Source organism: Halichoeres trimaculatus, unplaced genomic scaffold (assembly GCF_033239565.1).
Source record: "Halichoeres trimaculatus isolate MK-OKI-2021-1 unplaced genomic scaffold, fHalTri1.1 fHalTri1_scaffold_3, whole genome shotgun sequence".
Lineage (NCBI taxonomy): Eukaryota > Metazoa > Chordata > Actinopteri > Labriformes > Labridae > Halichoeres > Halichoeres trimaculatus.
The window spans coordinates 7,758,707-7,783,288 of NW_027437181.1; the positions used below are offsets into that span (position 1 = coordinate 7,758,707).

General features: G+C 39.7%; 1 long non-coding RNA gene across 1 annotated transcript; it reads left to right on the plus strand.

The window, feature by feature from the left end:
- The first annotated feature begins 430 nt into the window (after window positions 1-430).
- Window positions 431-23,965, plus strand: LOC141787707 (uncharacterized). Its single transcript, XR_012598089.1, has 5 exons — window positions 431-701; window positions 4,400-4,480; window positions 4,627-4,721; window positions 13,286-13,354; window positions 23,804-23,965. It is a non-coding gene; the product is annotated as an uncharacterized LOC141787707 (long non-coding RNA).
- Window positions 23,966-24,582: the final 617 nt, after the last annotated feature.

The following is a 24,582-nucleotide window of genomic DNA, read 5'->3' on the forward strand; positions in this document are numbered from 1 at the left end:
CTTATTTTTGATTGCAGTATATTTGAGAAGACTTTAGACTTCATCTCTAATTCCAAAACAGATGATGTCCTTAAATATAAAGAAAAAATGCTACAGTGCATGACCTATTGTCTTTGCAATTAAAATGTATTATTCTATATCAAGGCTTATTTAATCTAGATAAAATATAATAGGATATGCCAAAAAAAAAAATCATTCTGCCCAGTGGAATAGTTCTCAAGAAAAGACGGGAAAGGTTGGATTACATTATTCAAATAATAATAATAATAATAATAATAATAATAATAATAATAATAATAATAATAATACAAAAAAGAGAGAGATTTTAAATTTTAATACATCCTAACTCAGGTGTATTGATTGCATTTCCCTGTTTAAGATGCCTGTCTGCCCATATGGTTGGAGTAAGTATTAATGTAGAAACAGTTAATGCTACATGTGCTTTTATTGTATACTAGGTGACAAAAATAATAACTTATTACAGTACAAAAAATATTATAGATAGCTTTCAGACTGGACTGGAAAAGTGAACATTCGCGTGTGATGTATTTTCCAACGCGTCAATCTTCACCTCGTGTTAGCATTATGTGGTAACATTACCAGCAAAATGAAATTAACTGTCCCAAGTCAGTCTCTGTGAATACCGTTTGTTCAAGTTGGAAGAAGAAGTGTTTGAGTGAGTGGAAACATCTTTAAATCAGGTAAGTTAACACAGTTTGACTCATTCACCAAGAAATGCTGAAAAACTTTGATTCACGCCTGTTCGCTTAGCGAGTTAGCCTCGAGTTACCGTTAGGAGACGTTGACCGCTAGCACAACGTCGGCTAATGACAGTGAGGAACCACTTTTTGATTTAATGGCGATTTTAAGACGACCAGGAAACTCTATTAACTCATTTTGTAACACAAATAGCCGTAAATCCAGACTATTTCAGTAAAGTTGATAAAGTTTGTGCGGCTAGTTGTGTTAGTTAGCGTGTTAGCATTGTCACCAATCATTAATGGTTGATTAAAGCTAATTTAGCTACGTAGCTAGCCAGCTAGGCACCGCCCTTTGAAAAGACTGAAAGGTAAGCAGTGAGAAACGCGTTTTTGGTTTGTATATTGTGTTTGAGCTGTCATTAGAAATAGATGTTTACATTTTGATTATTATTCAGTTAGCATTTAGCTGCCACGAAGAGCAGACGCTGAAGTTAGTATTAAATTGGCTTGAGGAACTGACTTTGAAGTTAGCATCGCATTCTGAGCTCCAGATAGAGATCGTGATGGGAACAAGGTCCTGATCCAAACCCAATCTCGACCTGTCAGGTCTAGATCAGGTTATAAAGTATAAGAAAATCTGCAAAAGTCTTCATACGCAGTTGTAGATTCATAAAAGCTACTGAATTAAACCTAAAACTATCCTCTACTAGGAGAAGCTGGTGTTAGCATTTCTAAATCTTTATTTTTGTTTTTGGGAAAAGTCCCAAATAAAGTCCCAATAAAAAGGAAGTTATTACAAATTTGGACTTGATCATTTAAGAAGTTTAAACTCTCCTAAATAATCAAGTCCAGATTTGACAAGCCTAAATATTAGTTTTGGAGCAGGACCTTGCCTCTTTACCTCCTTGTAACAGGAGGGGTTAGATGCTAAGTTGAGCATCTTTATTATGTTACATGAGTCAGACTCGGGACACACATAGGTAAATCAGCAACATTTTTCACAAGGGCATTTAGTAATTATAAGCAATTTGTGGTTGGAAATGAATTGGCTAATTTTAGTTTGCTGTTTTTCACCCTCAGTTGCCTGAGGGTAAAATAGAAGGTAAAAATATGCACAAAATAGGAATAAAGAATAACATGTGGTTGGAGGAAAGCCATTATGAAAACTCTCTAGGGAGAAAAAGGGAAGAAGTTGCGGTCTTTGTGACTCTTATTTAGTGAGTGTAGGTGTGTTAGATTTCCTGTGTGGCTGTCCATTAAGATGAGAATGGATAACACCTGATTCCCTCTCTAGCTGTGGTGATATCTAATTACAGGATGTATTTGACAGTCACTTTTGAGATGGAATAGTTTTCCTTACATCTGATTCAGTGAGGGGAAATGATTCAATCGCAACCACTCTGTCCCTCCAGCCTCTGACTGACATAAAGCGTTATACCCTAAAGGTGTGACTTTTTGCTCCTCCAGTAAAACTGTCTCTGAATTTGTTTATGTGATACCGTTTGTCTCCCCTGCAGCTACCTGTGTTGTGTAACTTTTGTCAGCTTTGCAGCGGCATGTCCTGAGCTGTATGCATGCTGTAGGAAGGGATCAGTGTGATGGAGTGTGTGATAATGATACAGGCAGTAATAACAAGGATGCACGTACATCTGCTGGATGTTATATTGATGCCCTTAAGTGTCCCGTGAGAAGTAAATCAAACTATTTAGCTGACTTTACTAATGTTTGCTGCTTTTTAGTTGGTGCTTTGGGAGCTATAGCAGACGTTCCGCTACATATTTTACTTGTCTGTCATTTTGATGGACAGGTCTGTAAAGATTCTGTCATAATGAGCAGTGATCCCTCAATTAAAAAAAATTGTTGGTCATTGATAAGACCTTTTAGTTATGAATTAGATGATTTAGCATGTCTAGGCCTGTCACGATAACAAATTTTGCTAGACGATAATTTTCCAAAATATTATTGCCGATAAACGATATCATTGTCAATATTATTTTGATTTTTTTTTTCATTTTTTCATTGATGTAATTATGATAAATGGGATAATAAAGTGAGTACACCATATCAAAAGCAAGAAACTTTAATTTCTTAAGAGTATTTAACTGTAATTAAAAGGTCAGGTTCTTTTAAATAAAATAAATTAAACAAAAAATATAATAAATTTAACAAACAAGAAAGAAAAAAAATAAATGAAAATGAAATGGACTCTCTTTTAGAAAAAAATACATGTCAGTGAAAATAATTAATACTAATCAAAAACAATAAAACATAAACCCTGCCTAGAAAAATGAAAGAAAAAAACGAAACTCCAAAAAAAAAAAAAACAACACCAATAAAAACTATAGCCTAAATAAAATGGAGTTTATACAGTTTCTGAATTGTTTGTAACATGTACTTTTTCCCAGTCAAGCCGTACTGTCTGTCAAACGTTTTTAACATTTCTGGCTCTCAACCGTATTGAAGGGTTACATTTCTTTGGCAATGTAGCTGTCTTTGAGCGCCCACCATTTGGCGCTTTTATTTTTATTTACTTTGCAGACCAAAAGCGGTAAGAGCGGATTGTCAAAGAACAAGGCTCCGCTGCACCTCCCCTTTTTCTTCTTCGCCGCTACTATTTTCAGCCCAAGCCCAAGTAAGAGCACATACCAACACCTCATTGTGTCTCTTTGTCCTGGCAGACTACCTGCGTTTGTTTATATCTGGCACGCCGCGCGTGTGGACTGATACAATACCGTTTATTTGTGTTTTTGGTCTAGCAAAAAGTAGCCCCATCTGAGTGCAGAGGAGCATGGAGGGGGTCTTTGGTGCGAGCACTCAGGGCTTCTGCTGCACAAAAACACTGCTGTAGGGGTAATTTCTGCCCTAAACCTTGTGATAGGACCCAACTTGTTCCATCCCGGGGTATCACTTTAAGCGCGCTGTTAGTAACAACCCATGACAACCACATGTCACCATAATACCTAATTAATTATGCACACTCTCTACCAGCTGGACAGGGGGTCGACTATAGGTGCTGTATGTGATTAATAAATGGTTGTGTGACAATGCAAGTGATGGACTGGATCGCTCTCGTTTTTTTAAAAAAGGCAGAGAATAATTGGTTAACGAGATCTGGTAACTGTAGCTGTCCTGTGTAGATCCACACTTGTCCACTTGCTGTATGATTAAGTTTGACATGCTGGAATAAATGGGTAGTAACGCTACATTTACCTTTTTAAAGGCTTTAGAAGGAAAAGTATTTTGCCCTGGGTTGTAGATTACAAAAGTCTATCAATCAGCGAGGTCCAAAGAAGATGCCTCAGGTCCAATGAGATTCTGGATTACATAAGAACATGCTACAATTTTGACATCTATCTGTGAAGAGAGGTTTGTGCTACCATGAGTAACAGATTTCTGGAAAGCTCTGGGAACTTTGTACCATCTTAGGACAAAACAGATAGTGAGAAGTCACATTTTATATATCGTTCTGTACCATAGGTTCAATTTGAAATGATTACAAAGAAGTGAAACTGATTTATCTCTTGGCTTTGACTTGTATTATTGGACTAAGCTGTAGTACTTTCTTCTGGAGCATTTTGTCCATGTAAAAGTAGAGCATTAGCTTTAGAGGAAACCCCACCTGTCCTGCCCTCACTCAGCGTGTCACATCTGTTTCTCTAACAGCTGTTCTCTGATCTGTGGCTCCTCTTACCCCTCAGCTGCAGTTGTTTATCAGAGTTTATCCTCTGAATCACAGCCTCGCCCTCCACCAGCAGGCTTCACCAACAGCCCAAGCCCAAGTAAGAGCACATACCAACACCTCAGCAGTCTGTTGTATCTACTTTTCTGTTGTATCAGAAACTGAAGCTTGATGCTATTGCTGAGTTATACGTATTTCCATGCAGTTGAGGATCACTGATTATTCTTTCTGACCTTTTACCTGTAGGACTCTGATTTCCTCCTGAAGTTTGAGCGACCTGCACCCCTGGTCGTGCACCAGACGTCTTCTCCTTGTCTGAAGTGGATGTTTATGAGCTCCAGGTCAGACGGGTCACTTTGATTGTCTTCCTTTGTTTTACCAACAGAACTAAATGGATGTAACTTTCTGTGTAGCCAGCAGCCTCACCTGGCCTGGTGGGTGTAAATTAGAGGGTAATTGTTAGTTTTGTCAGAGAGCAGGCCAGCCATAAACATCAGACAGAGGAAACGGGGAGGATAATGAGTCTGTTCAGACTCTTTACTCTCACCCTGTCCTCCTCCTCATGCACACAGTGCTGTTATGTTGATGCATACACTGAAATATAGATCTGCTGTAGTCCTTTAAGCTCTTAAATGTGTGTTTCAGCACTTGAATGCATCCTTAAAAGATCAAGGGAACGCAGATATAGAGTCTCTATGACTCTATGAGTCTGTCACATCCCAACACGTCCTCTCAGGTCTCTGCTGATGTTTTTGACCTCGGGGAGTTTCCGAACTCTAACATAGACAAAATCTGAGTTCACCCATTTTGTCTTTAAATATCTTAAAATAAGTTATTTTCTGGGCTTCTAAGGTGAAAGCAGCTAATTTTAAGTCTTCTAAGACATTTTTTTTCTAGAAATGTGACATAAAAGCTTGTTTTGGCCCCAGTTTTTGCAGTGTATCTGTGATGGATGAGCTGAAAATATCCCTGTGTGTCCTGAGTGTGTTCCACTGTTCTGTGAAAGCCTTATGGACATTTGCATGCCCTGGATGCTCATGCATGTGTTAAGTTACTTGATATTAAAGGGGACATATCATGCTTGTTTCTCCTTTTCACTATGCCAGACTAGGATGCCTGTAAAGTATTTCTGCCCTCAGTACAAGTTATTTGGTTCCTTCATTGCCCCACAATAGCGTTCTCAATATCCTCATTTTAGGCCATTCTGAAGATCTCGTTGAAACGCTCTGTTTCCAGAATGACCTCCGGTAACCTTGCAACGTCACAGCCCTTTGTGATCTGATAGATCAGTTCTATCAGAGTGGCGGAGAGGGTAGAGCGAGGGGCGGTTTTTGCAGCATGGCAGTATTTACAAAATTGCCATATTGAATGGGGCAGACCGAGCGAGTTTGCTGTTTGCCAAAACTTCACTGTAAGGCATTGATAGCACTAATAAAATGACAGCGTGTAGGATACGTGTCGTCACGACGGTCGAAATCTCGCGGCCAACTGGCAATGACCTATTTTCAGAGGCATCAAATCTCGTTTTAGGATATCAGAAAAAATACAATATCTAATTTTTTGAAAATTCAGGGGGTGTAAGGTCTTGTTTTCAAATTTATTATATTATATGTAAGTATTAAATCAGGCATCAGCATATGTCCCCTTTAATGCAGGACAGAAGATCTACATGCAAATGAAGCCTCTAAATGCCTTAACATTTTGCAACAATCCAAATCCCATACTAAAACAGTGCGATGATGTTTGCGGCAACCAGTTGCACATAACTTGTGAATCAGAGTTGAGAAGGTTTATAATTCCACATGAGACATTTTACTAATGTAGTTGCAGTAGTCATTTTTTTAAATCATTTATCAGTACTCTGTCATCTCTATCATTCACTCTGAGGGGAATGTGTCTGCCCATTTGGGAGGTTCACGTCTTTCTTTGGAAAGCAGAGTGCAGTCCCTGGACCAGCCGCCCAAGAATGAATCTATTCTGTGAGGGCTTAACTGCAGGCCGGGCTCAGTTGCTGATTGGCTGCCTGTAAATTGTTCTGCGAGGTGGAAAACCTGCTCACATTCTTCTATGATGAGCGGCTGAGCCGGCCTGTCGCTCTGAGCACACAGCAGTAACTTTCCATCAGAGCAGAGAGATGTGGTGTTTATAGATGTGTTGTCATCCCCAGCTCAAACACTAATTATACAGAACGAGACACAAACAGGCCCACCAGGGCAGGCTGTGCTGCATAATCACCGCTCTGCTGTCAGCTAGTAGGAGCCTGAGTCCCACTGCATGTGTGTGCATGCTGGACGTCCTGTCCTCACTGCACACCGTCATTAGACACACACAAAAGATTTCAGATACTGCTTTGTTTGCTCACACACGTCCAACACAATGCTGTTACGTAAGAAAGAGAGCAGCACTAGACCCACCAGAGGCTTCATGGCACTTCTCTGGAAATACAAAGCATGGAAAGATGAACAACGAAACACCTTAAAAGAAAGAAACTCACTGCTGACACAAACCTTGAACACACTGGATTTCTTCAACAATGAGCTGCACTGTCACTACCCCATTTAGGCTACACATCACAGCCCAAAGATAAGTGACTGTGGAGTCTTGGTGTGTGGTTTCACGATGCACTGTGGCTTTGCAGAACGCTAGAGGCGCAGATTGTAAACACAAACTGTCACAAACACAGTTCAGCCTTTTACAACTCAGACTCTTTACATCCACACTGCCCCCTATTTTCTCCTCTGTTGTTTCCTTTGATTCAGGATTGCAGGACTGTCCCACCATTAAGCCTGAATGAAATTAATTTAAAACGTAGAAAGTGTTTTTAATTGGTCTTTTCTGGTCTCAAATTTAGAAGGTATTTCCATTATTCACTGTATTTTTTTCTTGCACAGAGTTTTGTTGCTTGAGTCAGATGAGGCTGTTTCATACTGCTCTCAACAGGAGTCTCACATTTTACTTGGAAGATTCACTTTAAAGCGTTATCCATAAGGGACAGCTGTCAGCTTAACATAAATCACCAACCGGACTACTTACTTGCAACTTGCACAACCTCTGTATTTATCGGGGCTGCATGATATCGGACAGAAGTAAGATTTTAATATCATATATTTGTCAATCGTATCTTCACAAAAGAATACACAACATTATATCAGATAAACACTGTGTGACTTGTACAGCTATGCTTCATGGCCTTTTGCCTCTGCTAAATAAGACAGCTGAGGAGAGACAGGAAGTGTAGGAAGTGGGAAACCAACTAATGAGGAGATGTGGCTTGTAGTCAAACTCTGTACAGATGTTATGTGTTGTATGAAAACGGATATCAAAACTGAAGTGTAACTTGGTTGTTGGATACTTCCACTGTATCCCTTCTTATCTCAGCTGCTTAAAGGCTGGTACACATTACAGGATTCTTCAAACCTTCACACATTTAGAGAGCACACACTTGATGAAAACAAAAGAGAGATCGCACTTTATCTCCCTCTTCTGATCTTATAGTGTGTGGTGTGCACCCCGATGGACACTACACACTAACAGACTCTTCAGCAGAGTATCAGCTCCTTTACGCTCAATATTCTAAATCTTGCGTAGTAAAGCGTGACTTAGGTGTCAACAAACCTGACGGAGGAACAGGAAAAAGCGGTGATGGTTGTTTTCGGGCTCTAAAATTTTGAAAAAAAGAAAACACAAAAAAGAAAGAAATAATGGAAAAAGTCGTGGAGACGGCTTGATTTCTAGTCGCAAATATTAAACATGTTTGTTATCTACGATCTCTTAATCGGAGGTCTTCCGAGCAGGTCAGACTGGACAAAATCACTCTTAACACACCCCACACCACACCACAGGAAAATCACAAATGATATCATTTCGAAACATCAGACAATCGGGCCTTAGCTGGATTGATCGCAAGGAGGAGATCAGGACAAAAATCAGCCCCATTATACTGTACTGTGTATCTGCCTTAAGCCGTTTCTCATATTTTCCTCTATATCTATCTATATCCTCTATATTGTTGTGTAACCGCTACTGGATGCCTTGAATTTCCCTTGGGATAAATAAAGTATCGATCTATTTCTACAACAGTAACCGGCAAAAACTGAAATCTAATCAAGTGTTGGTCTTATTTTGAGTAAGGAAATGTTTATTAGACTTGATATGAGCCATGTTTGCCCGACAGGTCCAGAAACATGTAAAGATCAAGACATTGAAAGACAAACATGATGCCACATTTGTTTTGTAGAGTAAGAAGAAAAATTGACCCTCTTGGCAGATTCTTTCAGGTGTCATTTTTGTCTTTTAACGTCTTGAAATAAGATGTTTTTCTGGACTTGTCAGGACAGTGTGGCTCATGAGTCTAAAAGACATTTTTTACTTCAAATAAGACATAAACACATGCTTAGATTTCATTTTTTTGTGTTGTAAAGGTAAAAATGCATTCAGTTAAGTCTGCGAGATAAGCTTAAAGCAAAAGGAAGCTACTTGAAAAAGGATGGAGTCCACAGGGTAATGCTTTTTTTTTGGCACAACCGTTTTTATTGAGGGTTAGGTTTCCCTATTGTTGTCTCTGAGTGTCTGATAAATCCATATGTTGTGTTTCAGTGAGTTCCAGCACCACAGTTTGGCTCTCTGATGTGTTTTTCTAGTTCTTTTTGGGCACAAAGGAACAAAAGCTTTTTATATGCACACAGTTCTGGTTCAGTTAAATCCACTGTTGGCTTTAGTATAAATATAAGCTCTGGTATAAAATGTGGATTATACATAAAATGTAAACCTGGCTCTCAGTCAGCTGACCCCTCTCACCCCTGCCCTCAACCTTTTCTCTACATATTCAGCAGAGGTTTGAAGGCAGCCTGGTTTTTTGGCCATTGAAGCTGCAGTCAGGTTGAAGTGTCAGGTTCAGGGAAACCCTCCAGGGAAGCCTGGCTGAGTCCTCAAAGGTTTGGATTTAAGGCAGACTCCACAGAGGCCCCTTCAAGGCCAGGCCTCAGACCCAGACCGATGCTGTTTTTAAATGGTCTGCCCACCACAACAGAACAGCAGGACAGAATCTGCACTCACAGCAAGAAAGGAAAGGAGGCAGGGAGCCGCTTTAATGCAGGCTGGGAGACTAAAGGGCTTTGGAGGTGCAGAATAGAGAGATGTTGGCTGAACTGAACACTTTTCACAAACACAAGGGAAGTGCTCAAACATTTCATTATAAATCACGTTTGTTACTCAACTGAAAACCATCTTCTAAATCATAGTTTAATGTTTTTAGCAGCTGTTTGTCCGTTCTCGACTTTAACTGAAACATGTTGGATGGATTGTGAGGACATGTGGTTCATCTTCCCTGAGGATGAATCGTGATGGAATCTCTGGCTTTCATCTCGCTCCATCATCGGGTTCACGTTATGTGTATCAGAAACTTTGGTTTAAAAGCTCAGACCTGCAGAACTGAGGACATCAACATGTGACTCAGCTGGATGTAGCATGGCGTCATACTCAGACGTGTGAAACTAGAGGTGGAGGAGTGCTTAGCTGCTTTTAAGAGGGGTGGCAGAGTTGTTCAATAAGTGGTGTAGCAGTTCCAGGAGACTTAATTTAGACTAAAAATGAGACTTTTGAACAAAAGAAATGACCTCTCTGTTTATTTCTTTTTCTGCACAGGAGTAACACATGCCAAAGATTTGTGGTAACTTTCTATAATTTATATTTTGTAGAAGGTTGGCCTGTCACGATAATCAATAAATCAATTAACCGAACTAAAATAAAACAAAAAAAAAACGTTCTCGGTAAGTTTGCCAGCCTTGATTAACTGACACGTGCATTCATGTTTGTTTTCCTCCTCTCTTTCGACCAAAGAGGCTGAATGAGAAGATGGCTCACTACATCTATCTTTCCTAACATCGGGGTGCATAGGTTCTATAGCTGATTTTAGCAGATTTATAGCGGAGTGAGCATCTGTCAAAAATGCGATCTTTGGGGTGAAGAGGGGGCTGCTGGCGCGTACACACGGAGAGAGCTGAAGCGAGCGTCCTGAGGGGTAAGGAGGAAACACACGCTAATATGAGTGATGGCACGAAAGATACGGTTCTTAAGCCGCCTGCCACAGTCCCAGTGTGGGAATATTTTGTTTTTTATCAGAATGAACAAAGTGTGAGCTCATGAACACCAACGAGCCGATATGTCGCATTTGTTTGAAAATAGTGGTGACGAAAAAGAAGAAGGGGACGTGCAGCGGGGCCTTGTTCTTTGACAATCCGCTCTTACTGAGGCTTTTGGTCTGCAAAGAAAATAGAAATAAAAGCGCCAAATGGTGGGCACTCAAAGACAGCTACATTGCCATAGAAATGCAGCCCTTCAATACGGTTAAAAGCTAGAAATGTTAAAAATGTTTGACAGACAGTACGGATTGACTGGGAAAAAATACATGTTACAAACAATTCAGGAACTGTATAAAATCCCTTTTATTTAGGCTATAGTTTTTATTGTTGTTGTTTTTTTTTTGGAGTTTCGTTTTTTCTTTAGAGACAGGGTCTATGTTTTATTATTTTAGATTAGTATTAATTATTTTTATTGACATGTATTTTTTTCTAAAAGAGAGTCCATTTCATTTTCATTGTATTTTTTTCTCTTTCTTGTTTGTTAAATTTATTATATTTTTTGTTTAATTTATTTTATTTAAAAGATCCTGACCTTTTAATTACAGTTAAATACTCTTAAGAAATTAAAGTTTCTTGCTTTTGATATGGTGTACTCACTTTATTATCCCATTTATCATAATTACATCAATTAAAAAAATGGGAATAAAAACAAAATAATATCGACAATAATATCGTTTATCGGCAATAATATTTTGGAAAATTATCGTCTAGCAAAATTTGTTATCGTGACAGGCCTAGTAGAAGGGCAGAAATGTTGAATCCCTTCTTTTGCATCACATGCAACTTTAATACAAAGCTCATTTCCTGTAATTGAGTTCACTTTAAGTCTTAAAGAACATATTAAACTTTCCTGAGCACGATTTTTACACCCTGCTTTGTTAGATGTGTTGAACATGAACCACAGGCTCAGATTAAATCAGAGAAATGCTTTGAAAACTGGTCAGCAGAATCATGAATGTTTGTATTAAATGGGCCAAGTCATGCATGCAGCAGCACATAAGAGCATTAAACGTGCAGCTTAGCCTGAACTTATTAACCCATTGAACAAGAATGAGCAGTATGGTTTGCTCGTGTAGCTCAGCTTGCTCTGAAAGGGTTCCCTTTATCAAAATTTGTTCCAAGTTGTATGTTTTTGTGCCTTTGTGGAAGAATGACTCACATCAGTCGTTGATAATACCACAAATACTGGAGCCTGTGAGACTCATGTAGGGCAAACTTTCCAGGCTTGTTAACAGTGTGTCATTTTATTTAGTTTCACACTTCAGCCAACAGTCATTAATCATCCATCCTGCCAGTGCTGGCCCGAAACCTTAAGAGCTGCAGGCTGTGATGGAGGAGTTACACCTCCTCCTCCTCCTTCTCCTCCTCCTCCTCCTCCCCAGTGTCTGGGCTCTGTGCATCTCATTCACATTTGGCCAAAGCTTGGCATTCCTGCTCCAGTACAACACAGAAATTATGGTGACACAAAGCCCAGAGTCAGAGACAAGTGTTTACATCTTCCTGCCAACATCACGCCTTTGTGTCCCGTCTGTGAGAGGAGCTGGGAACCTCTCCCGTTACCCTGAGCCAAGTCGTTCATTCACTCATCTTTGGATTCATTCACAGGATATTGTTGCTTTTTACTGAAGAGAAAACTCTAATTTCATCTTTCACACAAATGAATGTGAACGTCTGGTTTATTTGTAAGAATACCAAATGGCAAGCTCTGCTTTTCGCACTGCCGGTGCACTTTTTACCTTTTGGGTTGAGGCCTCAGCAGCATGATGCTTTTCACATGCTTTCACACCCTTATTGGATTGGGTTGGCTGTGGATTTGGATTGGAAAGTTTTACTTTGGAGATAAGATTTTCTAGTGCTGCAGCTATCGAATATTTTAGTATTCAAGTATTCTACTGAATTTCCCATCGATTAATTGAGTAATCGGATAAAATACATGTTTGTTTGGTTAAAGAGCAGTTATTTTTGGAATGAAAATTTTTCTCTTTAAGAAATAAAATTTTCTAATACAGCATGTCAATAAGAGCACTTGCTTTGGTAGCTCCAAAATTTGTAAACACACTTTGACACATTTTTTGTGCCTTATACATCACATGAAATGCTGCGGACCCAAATGACACCTGTCTCGTCGAATGACCCATTAGTCTCCAAACTCCAGAAAAGAAGCTAGATTTGTTGCTAGTTGCTATTTTGTATAAGAGGTAGCTTGAGGGGTCTGAAAACTCTCTTAATATTGCCTCAGCTCTATTTGAAATACCACTCTTTGATATTTTTTTAAAATTAAAGGATTCCCGGAGGTGGAGAAAATTACTCAACTAATAATTGTTTCAGCTCTAAGATCTTCCTAGTACCTCTATCCTTTTATCCTGTTTTACATATTGTGTTTGGTTATCGATTGGGCTTTAAAAACCAGGACATTAAGGGTGACACTTCATACTATCCACGTGTAAACATAGTATAACAATAAAGCTCTTTGAATCCTTGAGTCCTAAAGAACAAGCCACCAATGTGGTACAAAAAAACAACTCTTCAGCTTTCGAAACACTTCATTAGATTATTAATTACAGCGCAGAGGACAGATGGGGTAAATACTGGTACAGTGCAAGACACGAGGAGCCTCAGATTGACTTAAATTTGATACGAACCCTTTAATTTTTGCACTTCAGATCTTAAAAAAAATATAATCACACATTTCATACTTTCAGTATGATTTATGATGAGATGTTAGTATCTCTGTATTGTTTCTGATGCTCTGTTGTTGTTTGCAGGACAGTCTGATGCTGGGTGATTAGAAGCAGCCTGAGAAAAGCCGACCTGAGGACAGTCCACCTGTAAAGGTAAAGATCAGATAAAGCCCCCAATGTCAAACTGGCAAACAAGTTGTCAAAAAAGGAAAATAAAATCAGGGACGGTGTTGCACCAAATAATGGTATCAATAATAATGTATGCATGTATTTATTTGACAGTATCAGATCATGAGCAAGGCTGTGTGATAAAACAATTTAAATCTGTACCAGCCTTCAACTCTTTTTAAAGTGCAATGAGAAGTAACCCTTCAACCATTTGGACAAGAAAATGAAAATAACAAAAACATGTCCAGGTAGGCTGCATAAAACGGGTGATAAAAAAGTTAAACATATTACAAAAAGCTGATTGTCTTACAGTAGAAGGTAATTTTTGTCTGTTTATACAAGAAAAAGCAATAAAGGCGTACTGGATGAAAAAAGCCGGGGGAACTCTTGATGTTGTCAGAATTGACTCTCACTGCTGAAATTTAGTGTTACAAGGTGCCAAACCAGACGCCCTGGCAGGGTTTTGTTTAGATCAGGAGGCAGCATGGAGGTGCAGCAGTGATCATAGAATAACTGTGTGAGGCATCAAAGTAATCACCAAGAAAAAGATGAAAAAGGGTAGGGTATAACAATAAGTAATTAAAAAGGATACTTTGATAATTAAAAGCTTTTAGTTTGGAGCTTCTTCTACCTGGTTTTAACAATAAAACTCTCAATCTTTGTGCTTTTCCCCTGCTGTCCCTGAAGAAATATTTGGACCTAATCTGACTGCAGATAAATGTTTGTCAGAGCTCACACTGTTGCTTTGTAGAGCTTAACCATACCGAGTGCTATGGGGCACAGCTGAGACCTGCGTTAACACACACACACACACACACACACACACACACACACACACACACACACACACACACACACACACACACACACACACTCTCATTATGCTCCCTGTGCGACGCTTCTTAATATTCATTCATTCTGGGTCTCCCTAAAGTCCACCCCCAAGGGACGCCCCCTGATTCCCTCTGCAACCACTAAAGACTCATGAGGTCAAAGGTCACTGATGTTAAGGGGGCACCTGCCACTTAGTATTAGCAGACACAACAATAACACTCAGTACTGTAGCAACATATCTGTGCATGTTTCTAGGTTAGATACCTTGTTCCTTTTAAATAATGAAAACATGGATGTTTATCGAACATCACTTTGGATTGTAGCTCAGAGCACCTGCTGTTTATGCTGCAGTTACTGGGATGCTGGTTTTTGTGGGATGCAGGAATACACCAACCACCATAGGTGGATCTTGTGTTTTTTTGTATTTTCAACATTTAAGTTGAGTCTATAAACCTTTGAGTAGTTGAAAAAAAGGGTTCATCATTTTGACCAATCAGGCCTCAACAGAATCTCTTCCCACAGTTACGCTTTAGCATTCTTTAAGCTTTTAGAGGTTTTCCAGTTATACTTCTGTCTATTGGAGATTTTTTTCAATTTTTCATCCTGTCAGTGTGTGCGGTGTGTGTGGACATGCTGGCTGGTTTATCCTCGTAGTGCTGATAAGAACAGCACACACACACTCGATTTATGTCCACAGCAGCTGCCCGATGAAACCCAAACACCTCTCTGCAGTTCAGCTGTTTTTCTTTCTTTTCCTGGAATCTTAAATTTCTCTCCTCCAAAGTGGGGAGCGGATTTCTGGACCCTGGGCTTCGTTATAAGGTTCTGAAACCGCACCATCAAGTTTCTAAAATAGCTGAGCACCTTCATTCCTGGAATTATGTGTCTGACCACATTTCTCCCAGGTGTTCTTTTTCCTCTCTGAAGTTCTTTAAAAACTGTAATCCTGCAGAGTTCATCAAGTTAGACCCTGTTTCAGAGGAATATAGTGGCTTCACGGGTATTCCTTCAGAGCCAGCCGGTTCAAGATCTGTTGTAGAAACTCTTAGTTGTTCTGTTGGTCTGGACCTCTGTCCATATCAAGCTTTTGGTCTGAAAATCAATAAAAGGTAGGGATGCCTGTATAATCTTCTCCGTGGATGAATGTCTGCAACCATGGTTTGCTTCTTTAGTGCGTTACCTACATGTATCTTTTTTTGGTTATTTGAGGAGACCTGAGGCAGAGTGCATCAGCTTGATGTAAACTAAGTTGGCTGTGTCTCTTGCATCTGACTTAACTATTGCCACATATACATGGACCCAAATATTCCGCTTGCATTTGGTTTATTTGCTCAAACAGAAAGAATTTAACATTTGTATACACCTCATTCCCAAAGAAAAGTGCCAATCTGAATGGACATTTAATCGGTTTCTCAGGGGTGGAATATTCCTTTCCCCAAACCGATTGAGGCATCATGTATCCACTCAAACGGAAAGTTGTCAGGGTACGTTCTTTCAGCGCATGCACAGATATGACCTAAGACGCAACTAGAGACGTTCCTCAACTTTAAAAATGGCGGCAAGCCATCAGCACTGGACTGCTGCTGAAAGTTTGTTTTTGATCCAATCTTTGAAAGAAAATGAACATAATATCAAGACCGGGCGGACGACAAACTCGCAATACGGAGTATTGCAACACAGTGATAAACAAACTGTTGTCCTCCAGCTTTGATAAATCTTGTGATGTTTACGTTTTTCTACGCATGCCCCATTGACTATTCTGTTCGATTACAGCGGTGCATGTAGACCAGAGATTGGAATATTCCTTCCCATGTATACTATTGTTTTCGTAAAAGTCCTTCGGAAAGATTCCATTCAGAAAGACGAAAAACTCCTCATGTAAACGTGGCTAATGACTCAAACGTACAAATGCACCAAACTGAAGACCAGTCATGCATGTCTTTGGTCAGTTTTGCCAAAGAAAACTCTGCAGAAGGTGCCCAAGGGACAAAAATACAGGTAGCGAAAGACCGGAACCCATGCAGGACATAAAATGTTCTCACTTAGTGCAGCTTAAAAAATCTGACTATGACCTTAGTCAGGACGAGATCAGACTATTAAGATGTATGTAAACAGCTCAGCTGGACTGAGAACAGACTGAGCATAGCTCAATTGACACATCTAGATAATGCAGATGATGAACTGAAACTAGTTTGATACACACGCAGCTTCACTTTTCTGAAAAGGATACAGCACCATTTATTGAGCCAGAGTTAGACATTCTCAGACAGAAGTCTGATTCTGTTCTCTGCGTATACACAGACAGTACTAGATCCCCCACTTTGACTCCATCATGGAACTATGACTTCAGTCGGACCGCTGAATGCATGTAAACGTACTGACTGTGGTACTTAACGAGACCAACACAACAAACAGGCCTTTGATGGGATGTTTCCCAAATCATTGTTATCATCAAAACTCATTAATTGGTGCTCATATCTGACAAACTGATTTACATAAAACCTGAGAGTGAGTAACATCTATGCAGAAGCTTTGCAGAGTTTGCAGTGCACCTCACTGTCGTTTTGGAGAAAGTTTCTGCCCTTCCCAATCCATGTTTGAACGTCTCTTTGTTCTTGTTTTGGCTGAAAATCCACCAGCCTGTTCACTTCTGGTCCAGCTCCGTTCATTATGCTCGGTTTGTTGCTGTGGTCAAGTTAAATACAATCTGGACAAGGTTTGTTTTATTTTGAAAGTCGCTGGGCATTTTAGGTGCGTGGTGTCCGTGCAGAACTTCCTGTACCGCTTGACCTGCTTCTTTGTGAAATTGACGCGAAACAGTGCAGGCATCCTGCATAAAACTGCCGCAGACGGGAAAAAGCGATCGTCATAGGAGCTATTGGATTTTTTTGATGTCAATGATTAGTGGAATATTCCAAAATAATTAGGCATCCTTACTGGAGACTGCTATAATTACAACACTTCACAACAGGTGTAGGCTGTGTGCAGCTTTCAAAGCCAAGTTTAGCTTTAGTGATAGTTTATAAAACATCCAGATTAATTAATCAACCTGAGTCATTTCTGCCTCTGTTGATCTGAAGTAGCAGAGTTTTTTGCCCTGCAGCAGCTCCTACTGTGCTGTTCTTCTGGACTATTTAAAGATTCAATTTGCTCTCCAAAGAATGTCCTTTAACTCCAGCCAACACTGACTGTGTGTGTGTTTGTGTGCGTGTGTGTGTGTGTTACCAGCTGTTTTGTGAGCTGATAGAGGCTCACATGCTTCAACAACAGAGAGGGAGAGAAAGAAAGAGGCAGAGAGGCATTGAGAGCCAGAGAGAGCGGTCTGGGGGTGGAGCCGTCTGAGCCTGCAGGCTGATATTTTGTCAAGGAGCTTCTCTGTGAACACATGCTGGATTTCTGTGACTGAGCTCACGCTGCTGGAGCTCCCCTGAGTCTGTGAGCTCCACTGACTCTGCTCTATCTGCCTCTGCTTCAGTTCTCAGCACATTTTTTACTCTTTGCTGTCATTGTTGATGTTTCAGTTTGGATTATTTCATGTCCTGAGGTGTGTGAGCTGAGTGGGAGTCCTGCAGCAGCCACAGAGGGTGAGTGCTTTTCTCGTTCAGACTGCAGCCCCCTCATGCAAACTATGTGATAATGTCTTTATCTACAGTTTGATTGTCTCTGTGGCTTAGCAAAGAGACTTTTATTTTGTTTTGTGCATTACCAGTCAGAAGAAACATGTGCTTCTGTGTTTCAATGAGTTCAAGTGAGACAAACTTTGATTTCTGCTCTATATCTTTGTGAATAGACCTCAGAAACTCCCTGTATATACAGAGACATGACAAAACACCTGGAGGACTATTTGAACATAAATTACTGCTCCTGGAATTCCTGGTATGCCAGGGGATTTTGGGGTGGTGTTTTCCAGACAGGTGAATGTGCTGAATTGTGGGATTAGGTTTGGAGAAAATTGTCACAGGTATCAATTTCACAGACGATTTCATGCGTGTGTTGCAGTCTGCTGGTTTTCTGCAGCACTGTTACACACACACTCACACACCAAAAAAAACAGATCTTGGACAAAATGTGAAAGAGTTTCAACCTCGTGAGACTCAACAAGGCATGAGGAAGAGTTTAACTGAAGCAGAAATCCCACACTGGGATGCTGGAGGGAGGACTGATAAGAGCTTTCACATGCAGGGGAAAAAGTCATCAAATTTTCCAGAAAGGTTTCTAAAAGTTGGCACTTTTGTTGCATGATTGAAACTTTTCTTTTTGCTGCTTTCTGTGTGTGTATGGATGAGAATTTTTGTGCTGCATGTGTTGAAAGTTCAGATTGAGGAAGCAGACAGTTGGTGTTGGCGAGTGTGTACCGTCTGAGGCCTGCAGGGGGAGGAACTGGCTCCACTGTCTGATGTTGGTGCCAACATGAAGGCAGGTTACTCGCCTCTCTCACGCCCAGTCTCCCCTCCTGATTTGCTTTAATTATAGTGAAATGTGGACATGACTGAGGTTTTAACACCTACATCAGGGATTTAAACTGACGGCAGTCTGATTTCTAAGAACCCTCATGTGATCATACAACTTTTGCATCATAATGCAACACTGTTCCTCCACTATGGTGTAATAATCATATGAGCCGAAGCATCTCACTTTAGGAGCCAAAAGTTTCTCATATATTTTTTAAGGATTTCTACTTAAAAGAAAAGATTATTATTTATAGATGTTAATTTCTGTGAAGTCACCATCTTTTTCTGACACAGAGTTTTGAAGCCTATCATCAGTATTAGTCATATTGTAAAATGCTGACCCAACCTGGTATTGTTCAAGTTAGGATGGGTGAAAGAGGTGGGCCTTAGTCCTTTTTGTAGACAGCTACACAGTGCCAACCTGTCACTCAGGTCACACATGCCCTTATAGTGGAAAAACTCCTCAGTTTGATAACATCAAAAATAATGATTTATAAAAAATGTGCCCCCTGAATGGTGTGCCCCTCCTTGAAGTAGCGTCCGTATGTTAAATGCGAATTTATCAGCTTTAAAATAACATAACATGCTAAAAATTGCAGAAAAAAAAGCAGAAAATGCCGAAGGACGGGAGCTGGTGAGGTGACACTAACCTCATGGGTTGCAGAGCAACACAAACCAAAAGTATGCATTGGTCACAACTGTGCCATTGTGAAGAGTTAATACAGAAGTAGAAATCAAAAGACTGTATACTAGAGGTGGGAGAAAAAATCAAAATCAGGATTCTTTGTCGAAAATCTTTTTTTTTTTTTTCAAATTTGAATTCAGATTCTTCATTTCAATCTTTTTTTATAAACTGGATTGTAAAAAAGTTACCACTTTTCTCCAGCAGAGGGTGAAGTGTTTCTCTCTGACCACGTGATGTGCATTTTATGGGAAAATATGGCTCCTGATATGGTCTGTAGACATTATCATTTACAAAAATCATAATAGAATCCAAACATGAGATTAGCATATGGTCCCAGCCCTACTGTATATTAAACCTAGTCTCCCTGATGTCACTTATCTGTTTCTGAAACAGATTTTTGAAGCGGGGTCATATCGGAAAGGGGGTGGGCCTTGAGTCTCCACACCAAGTGAGCTGAGCTGTGCCTCTGATTGAGCGAACTCCTGATCTAACTATCTTCTAAACTGTTGAGTTAAAATAGCATAAATAAATATCAACTTCAGTAATTCCATTTACTCATTTTTTGCCATTTACCAGTGTAATCCCACAGTAGGGCATGCAGGTTATTATTTAAAACTGGTATCGGATCAATATCAGTATAGGTCGATACCCAAAGCCCAGGTTTCTGTATCGTAACCAAAAAAGTTGGATAGATGCACCCCTACTGATGTGTGAATGAGACGAGTCCAAGTCCTTAATATTTTGTTGCCATGTACCAAACAAAATTATGCGTTTATTGAGTTTTGACTTTTAGCTTTGTATGTGATGAGATGTTTGTCAGTCAGTTGTTGCAGTGTAAACTAAAGGTTAAATTCAACTTTTTGTGGGAGAAACATTTACATCCTGAAACATCACCAGCTTAGAATAACAGACTATAGTAGTGGAATAAATATTTTTTAAGATAGGATAATCATTTTATCTGCCCCACAACAAGGAAATTTGCAGAATAACATTCACAAAAGACAGTATGATGTGCAAACAGAATCCCTATAAGAATATATAAAGATAGAAAAATATAATACCAGTATGAAATGTGCACAGACTGAGCAGCTCTGTAGTTTTCACTTTGTAGTGCTGAAGGTACTTTATCTGGCTCTGAATCACTTCTCTTTACTCACTAAGACTTTCCATGTCATGTTTTATAGCTCTTCTGTCATTTTGTAAGTGTCCATGTTGTTAGTCAACTTCTTCAACATGTTTTTAGTTGCTAGAGGGTTTTTGTAGCGCCTCCCTGAGCTCAGAGGCTTAATCTGGCTGAAGAGAGGATGGCAATCATCTGCTATTATGCCATGATCTTTCTTCTTCATCCTGTCATTCAATAGTTGCTGGTAAAGATGAGAAACACTACTGTCTTTACCTTCAAAGAAAGAATGACATATTTATGTCAGCAGTGTGCTCTAAAAATCTGCAGAGCAGGATGGGAATTTGAGTCTATATAAAACCAGACTTAAAGTAGAAATCCTTTTTAACAGCTCACAGGGCGAATGATCTACCAAACATGCATTTTCTGGACAATCTGAGTGACTGATTGAAGCCTCTGTTATTTTGTGATCATCAGTCTGCTGCTGTGACTCAGCCTCACTGAGCTGGAACACGAGTCGGCTTTAGTGCTCCGCTAAGTTATGTGAGGTTTTACTGAGGCGTTTCAAAAATGTGAGCAGAGCGAGTAGCCAAGGGCTGCATAGCTGCTGCAGGTGGGTGCTTGCCCGTGTGTGTATGTGTTTTTTTGTGTGTTTTTTGTGCAATGGTGTGTTCGTGAGAACCTTTTGGACCACTTTGACCTAACATCTTCAGCCAACCAGGTGTAATTCTTCACTGTTTCAGTCCTGTTTATCCATCAAAGTCACAGTTTTTGGGTGACTCACGGGTCAGGAGCTCTGCAGAGAACATCAGCTGACTTTGAGCAGTTTCGCATCGACCACAGCTGACCTGAAGGAATCAAATTTTCCCTCAGGTGAAACTGTTTTTCTGTCAGAGTTAAAAATAGAAACAGAAACATCAGTAAGGGAATAAGTCCAAAACAGAGTCGACTGATTAATCTGAACTGAAAGTTGCTGTTCACTTCTGACCGGTGACTATTGTGTTTTAGTTTTTTTGAGCATGATGTGACTTTGTGTTTGTTTTTAACCCTTGATTAGCCGCCGTGTGTTTGGGGCCCTCTCATCTCTCGTCCCCTCAGTGTGTGCATCCAACCGTGTAATAAGACAGCGACCGAGCGGGAAACCCACTCATGACCTTCGCTTCACCTCCCCTCCCCACTAATGAGGGAAAACTTTGTATCTTCCTCTCTGCCGGGACTTGAAATGTGCTGAAGCCGTAGGTCTGAGTGCACTGGGGGTTTAGACTGACAATGCATGTCCTAACTTCAAACAGGGCTCTGATGAACCCCTTCACCTGTCTGTAAAGTTGACCTGCTGCAGAGCTGTGAGCCCTCTGAGACTATAAACTTACTTCCTGTCCCCGCTCTGGCTTTGACGAATGCTGGTACCTGAACGCCTCACACTAACAGGATATTAACTCCAGTCTGCAGCTCTCACTCGCTCCCTTTTGTCTCTTTAATTTCCTCCTTTCTCCTTTCCTCCTGTGTACCTATGAAGTGCTTTGTCTCTAAGTATGATTTCCTTCAGATCACCTGCTTCAGCTTATAGTGAAAATCTGTGGACAGAATTCCCTTAGAGAAGGGATGAAGAGGGGGGATTGTACTTTTTCTTGATCTTTATTCTGTCCCACTGGTGCCTCCGGTTGTAAATCTGCACAGGTTGAGTCTGAAGACCAGGATTTTTACCTTACACATGTTCAAATCTGGGAAAGTAGAATACACACTTCGTGAAACATTTGCTTGGAGGGTCCAGACCTTCTTCCTACTTCAAAGCATTGTTTTAGCTTCTAGCAGAGCAGTCCTCTGTGAAGCCTCAGCTGTCATCCATAGATAAGGAAACTGCTAACAGCAAATGATGACATGATGATTATATGGATGCTTGTAGCAGCTCAGCTTGCATTACTCTTACCTGACATCTTTTATCCACCAATAAGCATCATTGGAATGCAGGTTTTTACCTTGGGATGGGATATCAGTGTTGAGGTTCAAGTCACTGTTTTTTATTTTCCAACTGTTATTATTTTGAAGGACTCGACCTTAAATTGTATAAATTGGACAGCTGAAGACAGACAGGGAATGTAATAAGTGGGGAAATACATGCAGCAAAGAGTTCATGTCAATGTGTTGAACCAGCGACTGCCATGACAAGGACAAGTTCTTAAATCACTAGACTCTTTGGTGCCCCATCAGACAAATAAATGCATCTGACAAAGAGGAAATAGTCCAAATGTACTCAATTAGAAAAAAATAAATCTAAAACTTATCCAATAATCACTCAAAGAAACAAAAGCAAAACTTTCCTTGTTATTTTTATTTATTTATTAACTATTTTATTATTTTATTTTATCATTATTTTATTTTATCTTATTTTATTTATCTATTTCTTTTACAAAAATTTTGATTTTTTTTTTTTGTTTTATTTGATTTATTTATTTAATTTTTTAATTAATTAATTAAATTATTTTTTGTTGCTAGGTGCCGCCCAAATGGCTGCTTGTTCTTTTTTCCTTGTCCATTTCTTGTAATTCTGTTTCATCTCTTTTTCATCATCTTGTATTTGGATTTTATTCCTAAATTTCCTCTCTGGGATAAATAAAGTTTTTTCTATTCTATTCTATTCTATTTTATTCTATTCTATTCTATTCTACTCTATCTTTTCATCCTCCAAGTAGAACCATGCTTCTGTAAAAAAATAGAATTAATTGTGTCAGGCCAAAAAAAATACAACTAAAAGAACCTTAGTAGCAGGCAGGTGAATTATAATTTAAACTATAAAAGCTGAAGTCTCATCAAGTGTCAATGTCTTATTTTCAGTGAAAAATGTATTAGACTTTCTTGAGTCATATTTAGCTTACGAGTTTAGAACAATGTCTATTTGGGGTAGTAAAAGTCATGAAAAATGTCTGAATTGCTTATAAATATTAAAAAGTAAGGTTAAGAAAATGTACTTGCTTAGAATTTTGTCTTAAGAAATTATTTTATTCCAAGAAACTTTACAAGCAAAGTTTTCCTTCCTTGTTAGCACACCTTGAACTCAGACATCTTTGGGGCCTTTCAGGTGAATGTGGCTCATGTTAAGACTTATGAAATAATTTTGATTAAAATAAAACATAAACACCTGCTCAAAGTTCAGTTTATTTGGTGCGGGAGCATCTTTGGGCCTGTAAATCCTCAGCTCTCACTGTGATTACTGAGCTTTGACCTCTGCCACTGACCCAAAGACTCTACTCAGTCAGGTGGATCGGACAGCGCTTCGTCAACAATAAGGTCAGAGGTCACCTGAGTTTAGGAGCGTCTGTATGTGATGTGTTGAATTTTTCGTCCAGGTGTGAAGGCTCACAGTGACCTGAAGTCTGTGGAGGTGATCAGAGCTGAGACGGCTGATTGGAACTCTTCTGGCTGCTGGTTCTTCCAGCTGTTTGGTCCCTCTTCGGACTGTTGAGACTCATACTGAACCGATAAATCCTGGACTGGTTTATTTTCTAAGGTTTTTCATCCCTGACTGTGTGAACAACTCACATCACTGACTCTGTGGTGACTGAATTATTGATAGATTCTTAAATGAAATGTGTGGATGAAATCAGCTTCTGTTTCCACAGCTGTGTAGTATAAATAACCTTCATTGTGTGAGTGACACTGACTGATAGATTTAACTCTGCCTCTTCAATGGAAACAGCCTGAAGCAGATACAGGTGATTTATTCTTTTATGAAATCTGTTTTACTTTGATGAGGTGAGAGAAAGAGACAGAGAAAGAGGCGTCAGACTGGATGTAATGTGGAAGGTAAACAGGAGTGTTTGAACAGGACTCAGATGGATGTGTTTTTCATCAGGGCGTGTTGTTCATTCATCACAGCAGACACAGTCCATTAAAGAAATGTCATTATGTGCTGCTGCAGCTGTCCGTTTTTGTGTACAGACTCATTTCTCTCACACAGGAGGTCAGGGTCACAGTTAATAGGTCAGATTAAAGGAGGACTCCTCCCTAAACCTGACCAAGATGCTCAGTGCTCAGTGACCTGCCTGACTTTGATCCAAATGGTTCCAGGTCATTCAGCACAAAATTAATCTGCAGCTTTTCTGCAAAATGGTTGGCAGTGAAAGAT